This window comes from Antennarius striatus, unplaced genomic scaffold, assembly GCF_040054535.1.
Source record: "Antennarius striatus isolate MH-2024 unplaced genomic scaffold, ASM4005453v1 scaffold_29, whole genome shotgun sequence".
NCBI classification, from domain to species: Eukaryota; Metazoa; Chordata; class Actinopteri; order Lophiiformes; family Antennariidae; genus Antennarius; species Antennarius striatus.
Genome location: NW_027172341.1, coordinates 105001 through 117500, shown reverse-complemented (window position 1 = coordinate 117500; position 12500 = coordinate 105001). Strand labels below are relative to the sequence as shown.

General features: G+C 47.6%; 1 pseudogene; it reads right to left on the bottom strand.

The window, feature by feature from the left end:
- Positions 1-6015: 6015 nt before the first annotated feature.
- Positions 6016-6188, bottom strand: LOC137591789 (U2 spliceosomal RNA; annotated as a pseudogene).
- Positions 6189-12500: the final 6312 nt, after the last annotated feature.

The following is a 12500-nucleotide window of genomic DNA, read 5'->3' as shown; positions in this document are numbered from 1 at the left end:
ACCAAAGTCCCGTTTGTACAGGAGCGCAGTGAGTCCCTACCAAGGGTAACTCATCCCGCTCTTCCAAACAGTAGGTCTCTCGGGGTGCCTGTCGAGGCGCTCGGCCGAGATCCCCGCCCTGGTGCTCCTTCCCGCCTGCCTCTCCCGGAGAGCCAGGCCGCTGCTGCCGTGTCCTTTTTAGCGTTGTGGGTCCGGCTCCTCCCTCCGAATGGGCACAGAGGCGATTCTTCTTGGTGGCTGTGTCCTTGGGCGGCCGCTGGCCACCTCGGCTGCCCTGAGTGTTGCGGCAGCCATTTGGATCACAGCCACGGGGGGGATCTGCATGTGCTTTCCTACCAGCAAATTTCGGGAGGTCCACAAGGCGTCCTTCAAGGCGTTGATGGCCAGCCACTGTTTTGTCCAGTCCCTTTTTGGGACGGGCCTTTGGCTGGCCCCGTAGAGCACCAGCTGTGGTGTGAGGACCTCCTTCGCTGGTAGGTACGGGAATTGCGAGGAGCCGGCCATTTCCCACAGGTCCACGGCAGCGCTGCACTCCCAGAGCAGGTGCCTCACCGACTCCGGCGCGCCGCAACCAGGTCGGGGGCAGGTCGACAGCGTCGACATTCCCCGGGAGTGCATGACGGACCTGACTGGGAGGATCTCGTGTGCCACCATCCATGACAGGTCCCGGAGTCTGTTTGGAAGAGCGGGGTGGTTCACGTTGCGCCAAACCGTGGAGGGCTCGCCGAGTGCAAGCCCGCGCACTGGACTCACTGGTTCCCGCTCCTGTACAATACATAAAAGGGAACGATGGTTAGTTAAAACCTGCACATCTTCCTGCTCCAGGCTAAAATGCTTTAAAAAGGTCTGGATAAAAACATAGGCCGGTGGCAGGTTAAAAGACACTGGAAATTGAAGACTAATCTTTAAAATTTTGAGACGTCTGAGGTAGGACCCCATCCAGAAACGTGTCATGGCTGCCGTTTTGGGGTTTCTGGATGGGGTCATTACTATTTTAATGTGTGTGGCTGTGTATAGTGACATTAAAAAGGCAGAGAGGTCTGGGACTCCTTTTCCTCCTTTGTCCTTAGGTAGCTTCAAGACCTCTCTCCTCAGGCGCTCCCACTTCGATCCCCACAGAAAGTTAAAAATGGCTCGTTCCAGGGCTAAAATAATTCTCCTTGGGGGAATAAAAACAGAACTGACCAATAAAAGCAAAGGTAAAATCACTGCTTTAATGATTAAAACCTTTCCCTCTATTGTCAGTTCCCTCAGTCCCCAGTACCCTAGCCTCTGTCTAACTTTCCCTAAAATGTCTGGCCAATTCGTTCTCCCTCCCCCCTCCTTGTCAAACCTAACCCCCAGAATTTTTTGGTCGGTCTGGGTCACAGTCAGGGGCAGTCCTGTCGTTTCGGTCGCTGTCCATGGTCCGTAAAATTGGGCTTGGGTCTTGTCTCGGTTTAGTTTGGACCCAGAGGCCCGTCCAAACCAGTCTGTCAAGTCCAGGGTCCGGTTGACTGACGAGAGGTCCGTGCATAAAATGTTTATGTCGTCCATGTACAAGACGCATTTGTTCGTCAGTCCCCCGGACCCTGGCACAAAGACCCCGTGGATTCGTTGGTCCCTTCTCAAGATCTGTGCCAGCGGCTCGATGCAAATCGCGTACAGGAGAGGAGATAACGGGCAACCCTGACGGACACCGCAGTTGATTCCTACTGCTTTTGTCAGATGCCCGTTCACCAGGATTTTGCTGCTGATCCCTCTATACAGCAATCCCACCCAAGCTATGAACCTCTCTGGAAGCCCCATTTTTTGCAGTACCTGGAACAGGTACTGGTGCGAGACTCGATCAAAGGCCTTTTCAAAGTCTAAATTTAGGACTATTAGCCGAGTGTTTTCGTCTCTCGCCAGACAAATGGTGTCTCTAATCAGTACGAGGCTGTCGGTGATCTTCCTCCCCGGGATGGCACAGGCTTGATCCGGGTGAATCAAGTCCTCTAAAACCATAGTCAGTCGAGTCGCTAAAATTTTGCTAAAAAGTTTACAATCGAAATTTAAAAGTGTGATAGGTCTCCAGTTTTTCAGGTCAGTCTTGTCTTTACTCTTGTAGAGTAGAGTCACTATCCCTATCTTAAAACTGTCTGGCAGTCGGTCTAGCTTCTCAAATTCCCTAAAAACAGTTAGTAAGTCAGGTGCTAAAATGTCCCAAAAGGTCAAATAAAACTCAAAGGGAAGTCCGTCCTGTCCTGGGGACTTCCCTCTGTTAAAATTTTTAAAACACTTGTGGAGTTCTTCGACGCTAAAATTTTGGGATAAAAACACATTTTCGGTCACCTGACATTCAATGGAATTTAAAACTTCTTGTAGGGTGTCATTAAAAACAGGTTTCTCTTTATACAATTGAGAGTAAAATAATTCTACGTTGTCTTTTATTTCCTCTGTTGTGTGTAAAGTGCGTCCATCGTCATTTTTTAGTTTTAAAATAGTCCCTCCTTTATTTAAAATCTTTCTAAAAAAATAACGTGTGCACTTTTCACCTTCTTCTGTTTCCTTTTCCCTGCTTCTTAAAATAAACCCTTTACTCTTTGTTTCTGCCAGTAGCGACATTTCTCCTTTAATACTTTTGATTTCATTATTAAAATCAATTCCCTGTTGTGTTAAAATGAAGTAGCGCTGTAGTCTCTTTTGCAGTCCCATCATGCGTCTGTTTTCCCTAACTTTCTTTCTCTTACCTGCCTGCCTAAAGAAAGTCTGGGTCCTTTCCTTCACCATTTCCCACCAGTGCGCACGTGTAGTGTAGAAGTCTTGGAGGGTCTGCCACTCTTTGTACTGCTCCCGGAACTGACTAACTAACTCCCTATCTTCTAAAAGGGAGCAGTTGAGTTTCCACAGACCTCTCCCTACCGTCACACCTGAAGGGAGTGACAGTGTGCAGGACAGTATGAGGTGATCCGAGAAAAAGACAGGGGTTAATCTAGCATCGGTCGGCACCCAATTCCGTATAAAGATATAATCTATGCGAGAGGCTTTGGTGCCGTCACCACTGAACCAGGTGAAGCCCTCCTCTCTGGGATGCATGGCTTTAAAGCAGTCAGTGAGTCTAAAATCCCTGCATAAGCCCTGTAATAAAACCGATGTTTTATCTAATTTAAAATCTTCCCCTATCCTTTTCCTGTCTTCTTTATTTAAAACACAGTTAAAATCACCTCCTACAACTAATGGTGCCCTGCCTAGCATGTGGGACTGCAGGTCTTCTAAAAAGTCATACCTGTCATTTTTTTCATTAAAACCATATACATTTAAAAGGTTAAAATCGTGCCCCATAAAAGTCAGGTGTGCTAAAAGTGCCCTACCCTCTTTCACCACGGTGCTGCCCTTCACCAGAACCTGAGGGTTTTTAATTAAAATGGCCACTCCGTCATTCTTGTTATGGTTGGATCCACTCCAGATCGACGTTTGTGGCCAGGTCTCCTCCCACTGTGTATATTTTTTTAAAAAAGGTAGGCCACATTCTTGAAGTAAAAACACATCTGACTTAAAAGTGTTAAGAAATGATAAAACACTCTGGGCTCTAACTCGCGACTTCACACTTCTCACATTGATAGTTGAAAAGGTGAGAGTCATGAGTATGTTTTAAAACCAGGTACGACAGTTTAAAAGACTATAAATAATTAAAAGACTACATTTAACACAGGTTTCCTTCTCGTGATGTGAAAGAGTCTCATTTCACTATCTCCACACAGTCTGGAGGTGATTCCCGAGATTCTGACCTCCGGAAGCCAATATTCGCTCGTCTCTCCAACGGAGTTGATTGTAGCGCTATATTTAAAAAGGAGCACTGGTTGGGTGAACCGGGAGGGGAGGCTTTGTACCGCTCCTCAGGAGGGCTCTGAGAGTCGGACTCAGCTCTCCCCCTCTTCTCTGAGGCTTCTTCAGCCTCAGAGCTGGACAGTTCGGACGCAGTCCTCTTATTGCTGGGCTGGGTGTCGGGGAGGGGGTTGTCGCTGGACTCGTCTTCCCCCACTGTAATGAGACTCCCTGTGGAGTCCTCATCAGGGGAATCAAGTCCAGCTGCGCCCAAGTCCTGGCTCCGCCCACCTGCTTCTTCAGGTCCCTCTGCGGGGCGGAGCTCAGGCTCCTCCCCTTTTCCCGCCTCACCGGGCTGTTCTCCTCCAACCATGGTTGTTGGCGGGGGGTTTGGAACTCCCAGCCCCGCCTCTTCAATTAGCGCATTTGCTGCACCTGGGCAGCCATTTCCTACTTGATTGGCTTCAGTCTCCTGTGTTTTCTTAGCTTTAAGTTTGTTAGCAAATGAAAGAGGGCAGTCTCTGAAGAGATGGGTGTTTGCTCCACAGAGATTGCACTTCCTGCCATTGGTGCATTCTTCAAAAGAATGACCAATTTCTCTGCACTTCCCACAAATTATCTGGTCACACGCCTCGGCCAGGTGCCCATGCTTGCCACACTTGTGGCACAGCTTGGGCTGGCCCTGGTAATGTATGTAGCCCCGGTTAGCTCCCAGGACTATCATGGAGGGCAAGGATTTCAGGCCCTGGAAGCCCAGAGGGTCCTGCCATTGTTGAATGGGGACCCTCCAGGCACAATTCCAAATGCCGTCTTCATCCCTGACCTTGGTAGCCTGTCCTTTCACCGTGCAAAATCTTCCCAGCCACAAACAAATGTCGTCTGCATTAACCGTTTCATTGAACATCCTGACAATGACAGTTTTGGCAGCATTGTCAGTCAGTTTCTCAACTTCAAACACAGAGAACTGGGTCTTAGCATTTTCATAGCGTGTCCAGAATTCATTTAACAGGGGGGCCGTGCGAAAACTAATATCAAAGCCTTTGTTAAAAGGCAGTCCGAGTATACAGTTAAGGTCGTCAGGTTTGAAGCCAAGAGTTTTCTGGATCAGCTTTCGGGAGAAGTCTAACCTTGACATTCCCATTAGCTTACCATCTTTTTCCCTAAATTTAAAACGTACACTGTGGTGCCTCCGCATGCCGGCCGGTGCAGCCGACATGGCTAGAGGCACCACTAAAAACTAAATAAATAAATAAATAAATGCCAATAAATTACTTTTAAAACCCTAAAACACAATAAATTAGAGTAAAAGAGAAACTTACCTTCAGGCAAGTGGCCTAAAGTGCAAATACAAGTGTGCAAAAGAAAACAGCAGTTTACAAACAAACAAATGTGCAAAAGACAATATACTCCCAAGAAGCCAGGAACTAATTCAATTAATATGAAAGAGTCCTGCTACACGGGAGCGACCGCAGTCTTAGCCAAAAGGCCGAGAAGCGATACTGTAATATTGTCAGATACAGGTGACCCAGGTGCCACCCTGACCTTTACTTTGATGGTCCACAGAATCCAGTAACGACCCGGAATGCGTCTGGGTTAAGGAATTATGTGGCTCCGGGTTGGCGGCCAGCGACTGTTTAACATTTGACCTGTCAGTCAGTCAGTCGGTCGGTCGGTCGGTCGGTCGGTCGGTCGGTCGGTCGGTCGGTCGGTCGGTCGGACGGACGGACGGACGGACGGACGGACGGACGGACGGACGGACGGACGGACGGACGGACGGACGGACGGACGGACGGACGGACGGACGGACGGACGGACGGACGGACGGACGGACGGACGGACGGACGGACGGACGGACGGACGGACGGACGGACGGACGGACGGACAGGACAGGACAGGACAGGAAGCATATCCCAAAGGCAACGGCCGCAGGTCGGCAAAATGTGGACGTTACAAACACAGCCTTCCTGTCTGCCTGAGAGCAGCTGTTATACAACACCAGTATATTGTTGATCACGATATAATGCTCTTGCCAGATTACATTCAAATGACTTATTATTCATAACAATTAAGGTTCAAAAAATGCAAGAATCTAATATTTCTTATACAGTGCCATCTAGCCTACCAAGTACACTCACATTTTACTCAAGCGTAAACATTTTTCAAAGCGTTGACAGATCATCGCATGATCACATGCTTGTGATCGCACCGCATTATTTTTGAACAACATTGGGGAGATGCACCGTTCCTGGAGCTACTGCAATACCAGGTCGATGCGTGGAGAGGATGGAGCAAGCTCCTGTTCCATCTCCCTGTTCCAAAAATCAATTTAATATATAGTCCCCGGGTAGGGGACATATCAGATATTAAACTGATAAGAACAGATTTTTGTTTTGAAAACGTTTATTGACACTTAGTTCATTTGTTTCATTTCAGTCACATTTCATTTTTTCATCCACAACTTCTTTTTCATATAAATATTTCTCTGTACAAGTCAATAAATATTATCGATCATAAAATAATACAGATAAAACAGTCATGGGTAAAAAAGATTTCAGTTAATAAAATGTGCCAAAAATTAAAAAGTGTGTCAAATGTCCATAAAAGTTATAAAAAAGACATTAAAAAAGTCCAACCAAAGTCCCGTTTGTACAGGAGCGCAGTGAGTCCCTACCAAGGGTAACTCATCCCGCTCTTCCAAACAGTAGGTCTCTCGGGGTGCCTGTCGAGGCGCTCGGCCGAGATCCCCGCCCTGGTGCTCCTTCCCGCCTGCCTCTCCCGGAGAGCCAGGCCGCTGCTGCCGTGTCCTTTTTAGCGTTGTGGGTCCAGCTCCTCCCTCCGAATGGGCACAGAGGCGATTCTTCTTGGTGGCTGTGTCCTTGGGCGGCCGCTGGCCGCCTCGGCTGCCCTGAGTGTTGCGGCAGCCATTTGGATCACAGCCACGGGGGGGATCTGCATGTGCTTTCCTACCAGCAAATTTCTGGAGGTCCACAAGGCGTCTTTCAGGGCGTTGATGGTCAGCCACTGTTTCGTCCAGTCCTTTTTGGGGACTGGCCTTTGGCTGGCCCCGTAGAGCACCAGCTGTGGTGTGAGGACCTCCTTCGCTGGTAGGTACGGGAATTGCGAGGAGCCGGCCATTTCCCACAGGTCCACGGCAGCACTGCACTCCCAGAGCAGATGCCTCACCGACTCCGGCGCGCCGCAACCAGGTCGGGGGCAGGTCGACAGCGTCGACATTCCCCGGGAGTGCATGACGGACCTGACTGGGAGGATCTCGTGTGCCACCATCCATGACAGGTCCCGGAGTCTGTTTGGAAGAGCGGGGTGGTTAACGTTGCGCCAAACTGTGGAGGGCTCGCCGAGTGCAAGCCCGCGCACTGGACTCACTAGTTCCCGCTCCTGTACAACACATAAAAGGGAACGATGGTTAGTTAAAACTTTTACGTCCTCCTGCTCCAGGCTAAAATGCTTTAAAAAATTCTGTATAAAAGCATAGGCTGGTGGCAGGTTAAAAGACACTGGAAATGTAAGACTGATCTTTAAAATTTTGAGACGTCTGAGGTAGGACCCCATCCAGAAACGTGTCATGGCTGCTGTTTTGGGGTTTCTGGATGGGGTCGTCACTATTTTAATGTGTGTAGCTGTGTATAGTGACATTAAAAAGACAGACAGGTCTGGAACGCCTTTGCCTCCTTTCTCCTTTGATCGCTTGAGGACTTCCCTTCTCAGGCGTTCCCACTTCGAACCCCACAGGAAGTTGAACATGGCTCTTTCCAGGGTTAAAATAATTCTCCTTGGGGGAATAAAAACAGAACTGACCAATAAAAGCAAAGGTAAAATCACTGCTTTAATGATTAAAACCTTGCCCTCTATTGTCAGTTCCCTCAGTCCCCAGTACCCTAGCCTCTGTCTAACTTTCCCTAAAATGTCTGGCCAATTCGTTCTCCCTCCCCCCTCCTTGTCAAACCTAACCCCCAGAATTTTTTGGTCGGTCTGGGTCACAGTCAGGGGCAGTCCTGTCGTTTCAGTCGCTGTCCATGGTCCGTAAAATTGGGCTTGGGTCTTGTCTCGGTTTAGTTTGGACCCAGAGGCCCGTCCAAACCAGTCTGTCAAGTCCAGGGTCCGGTTGACTGACGAGAGGTCCGTGCATAAAATATTTATGTCGTCCATGTACAGAATGCATTTGTTCGTCAGTCCCCCGGACCCTGGCACAAAGACCCCGTGGATTCGTTGGTCCCTTCTCAAGATCTGTGCCAGCGGCTCGATGCAAATCGCGTACAGGAGAGGAGATAACGGGCAACCCTGACGGACACCGCAGTTGATTCCTACTGCTTTTGTCAGATGCCCGTTAACCAGGATTTTGCTGCTGATCCCTCTATACAGCAATCCCACCCAAGCTATGAACCTCTCTGGAAGCCCCATTTTTTGCAGTACCTGGAACAGGTACTGGTGCGAGACTCGATCAAAGGCCTTTTCAAAGTCTAAATTTAGGACTATTAGCCGAGTGTTTTCGTCTCTCGCCAGACAAATGGTGTCTCTAATCAGTACGAGGCTGTCGGTGATCTTCCTCCCCGGGATGGCACAGGCTTGATCCGGGTGAATCAAGTCCTCTAAAACCGTAGTCAGTCGATTCGCTAAAATTTTGCTAAAAAGTTTACAGTCGAAATTTAAAAGCGTGATAGGTCTCCAGTTTTTCAGGTCAGTCTTGTCTTTACTCTTGTAGAGTAGAGTCACTATCCCTATCTTAAAACTGTCTGGCAGTCGGTCTAGCTTCTCAAATTCCATAAAAACAGTTAGTAAGTCAGGTGCTAAAATGTCCCAAAAGGTCAAATAAAACTCAAAGGGAAGTCCGTCCTGTCCTGGGGACTTCCCTCTGTTAAAATTTTTAAAACACTTGTTGAGTTCTTCGACGCTAAAATTTTGGGATAAAAACACATTTTCGGTCACCTGACATTCAATGGAATTTAAAACTTCTTGTAGGGTGTCATTAAAAACAGGTTTCTCTTTATACAATTGAGAGTAAAATAATTCTACGTTATCTTTTATTTCCTCTGTTGTGTGTAAAGTGCGTCCGTCGTCATTTTTTAGTTTTAAAATAGTCCCCCCTTTATTTAAAATCTTTCTAAAAAAATAACGTGTGCACTTTTCACCTTCTTCTGTTTCCTTTTCCCTGCTTCTTAAAATAACCCCTTTACTTTTTGTTTCTGCCAGTAGCGACATTTCTCCTTTAATACTTTTGATTTCATTATTAAAATCAATTCCCTGTTGTGTTAAAATGAAGTAGCGCTGTAGTCTCTTTTGCAGTCCCATCATGCGTCTGTTTTCCCTAACTTTCTTTCTCTTACCTGCCTGCCTAAAGAAAGTCTGGGTCCTTTCCTTCACCATTTCCCACCAGTGCGCACGTGTGGTGTAGAAGTCTTGGAGGGTCTGCCACTCTTTGTACTGCTCCCGGAACTGACTAACTAACTCCCTATCTTCTAAAAGGGAGCAGTTGAGTTTCCACAGACCTCTCCCTACCGTCACACCTGAAGGGAGTGACAGTGTGCAGGACAGCATGAGGTGATCCGAGAAAAAGACAGGGGTTAATCTAGCATCGGTCGGCATCCAATTCCGTATAAAGATATAATCTATGCGAGAGGCTTTGGTGCCATCACCACTGAACCAGGTGAAGCCCTCCTCTCTGGGATGCATGGCTTTAAAGCAGTCAGTGAGTCTAAAATCCCTGCATAAGCCCTGTAATAAAACCGATGTTTTGTCCAATTTAAAATCTTCCCCTATCCTCTTCCTGTCTTCTTTGTTTAAAACACAGTTAAAATCACCTCCTACAACTAATGGTGCCCTACCTAGCATGTGGGACTGCAGGTCTTCTAAAAAGTCATACCTGTCATTTTTTTCGTTAAAACCGTATACATTTAAAAGGTTAAAATCGTGCCCCATAAAAGTCAGGTGTGCTAAAAGTGCCCTACCCTCTTTCACCACGGTGCTGCCCTTCACCAGAACCTGAGGGTTTTTAATTAAAATGGCCACTCCGTCATTCTTGTTATGGTTGGATCCACTCCAGATCGACGTTTGTGGTCAGGTCTCCTCCCACTGTGTATATTTTTTTAAAAAAGGTAGGCCACATTCTTGAAGTAAAAACACATCTGACTTAAAAGTGTTAAGAAATGATAAAACACTCTGGGCTCTAACTCGCGACTTCACACTTCTCACATTGATAGTTGAAAAGGTGAGAGTCATGAGTATGTTTTAAAACCAGGTACGACAGTTTAAAAGACTATAAATAATTAAAAGACTACATTTCACACAGGGTACCTTCTCGTGATGTGAAAGAATCTCATTTCACTATCTCCACACAGTCTGGAGGTGATTCCCGAGATTCTGACCTCCGGAAGCCAATATTCGCTCGTCTCTCCAACGGAGTTGATTGTAGCGCTATATTTAAAAAAGAGCACTGGTTGGGTGAACCGGGAGGGGAGGCTTTGTACCGCTCCTCAGGAGGGCTCTGAGAGTCGGACTCAGCTCTCCCCCTCTTCTCTGAGGCTTCTTCAGCCTCAGAGCTGGACAGTTCGGACGCAGTCCTCTTATTGCTGGGCTGGGTGTCGGGGAGGGGGTTGTCGCTGGACTCCTCTTCCCCCACTGTAATGAGACTCCCTGTGGAGTCCTCCTCAGGGGAATCAAGTCCAGCTGCGCCCAAGTCCTGGCTCCGCCCACCTGCTTCTTCAGGTCCCTCTGCGGGGCGGAGCTCAGGCTCCTCCCCTTTTCCCGCCTCACCGGGCTGTTCTCCTCCAACCATGGTTGTTGGCGGGGGGTTTGGAACTCCCAGCCCCGCCTCTTCAATTAGCGCATTTGCTGCACCTGGGCAGCCATTTCCTACTTGATTGGCTTCAGTCTCCTGTGTTTTCTTAGCTTTAAGTTTGTTGGCAAATGAAAGAGGGCAGTCTCTGAAGAGATGGGTGTTTGCTCCACAGAGATTGCACTTCCTGCCATTGGTGCATTCTTCAAAAGAATGACCAATTTCTCTGCACTTCCCACAAATTATCTGGTCACACGCCTCGGCCAGGTGCCCATGCTTGCCACACTTGTGGCACAGCTTGGGCTGGCCCTGGTAATGTATGTAGCCCCGGTTAGCTCCCAGGACTATCATGGAGGGCAAGGATTTCAGGCCCTGGAAGCCCAGAGGGTCCTGCCATTGTTGAATGGGGACCCTCCAGGCACAATTCCAAATGCCGTCTTCATCCCTGACCTTGGTAGCCTGTCCTTTCACCGTGCAAAATCTTCCCAGCCACAAACAAATGTCGTCTGCATTAACCGTTTCATTGAACATCCTGACAATGACAGTTTTGGCAGCATTGTCAGTCAGTTTCTCAACTTCAAACACAGAGAACTGGGTCTTAGCATTTTCATAGCGTGTCCAGAATTCATTTAACAGTGGGGCCGTGCGAAAACTAATATCAAAGCCTTTGTTAAAAGGCAGTCCGAGTATACAGTTAAGGTCGTCAGGTTTGAAGCCAAGAGTTTTCTGGATCAGCTTTCGGGAGAAGTCTAACCTTGACATTCCCATTAGCTTACCATCTTTTTCCCTAAATTTAAAACGTACACTGTGGTGCCTCCGCATGCCGGCCGGTGCAGCCGACATGGCTAGAGGCACCACTAAAAACTAAATAAATAAATAAATAAATGCCAATAAATTACTTTTAAAACCCTAAAACACAATAAATTAGAGTAAAAGAGAAACTTACCTTCAGGCAAGTGGCCTAAAGTGCAAATACAAGTGTGCAAAAAAAAACAGCAGTTTACAAACAAACAAATGTGCAAAAGACAATATACTCCCAAGAAGCCAGGAACTAATTCAATTAATATGAAAGAGTCCTGCTACACGGGAGCGACCGCAGTCTTAGCCAAAAGGCCGAGAAGCGATACTGTAATATTGTCAGATACAGGTGACCCAGGTGCCACCCTGACCTTTACTTTGATGGTCCACAGAATCCAGTAACGACCCGGAATGCGTCTGGGTTAAGGAATTATGTGGCTCCGGGTTGGCGGCCAGCGACTGTTTAACATTTGACCTATCACCTCAGTCAGTCAGTCAGTCAGTCAGTCAGTCAGTCAGTCAGTCAGTCAGACAGACAGACAGACAGACAGACAGACAGACAGACAGACAGACAGACAGACAGACAGACAGACAGACAGACAGACAGACAGACAGACAGACAGACAGACAGACAGACAGACAGACAGACAGACAGACAGACAGACAGACAGACAGACAGACAGACAGACAGACAGACAGACAGACAGACAGACAGACAGACAGACAGACAGACAGACAGACAGACAGACAGACAGACAGACAGACAGACAGACAGACAGACAGACAGGACAGGACAGGACAGGACAGGACAGGACAGGAAGCATATCCCAAAAGGCAACGGCCGCAGGTCGGCAAAATGTGGACGTTACAAACACAGCCTTCCTGTCTGCCTGAGAGCAGCTGTTATACAACACCAGTATATTGTTGATCACGATATAATGCTCTTGCCAGATTACATTCAAATGACTTATTATTCATAACAATTAAGGTTCAAAAAATGCAAGAATCTAATATTTCTTATACAGTGCCATCTAGCCTACCAAGTACACTCACATTTTACTCAAGCGTAAACATTTTTCAAAGCGTTGACAGATCATCGCATGATCACATGCTTGTGATCGCACCG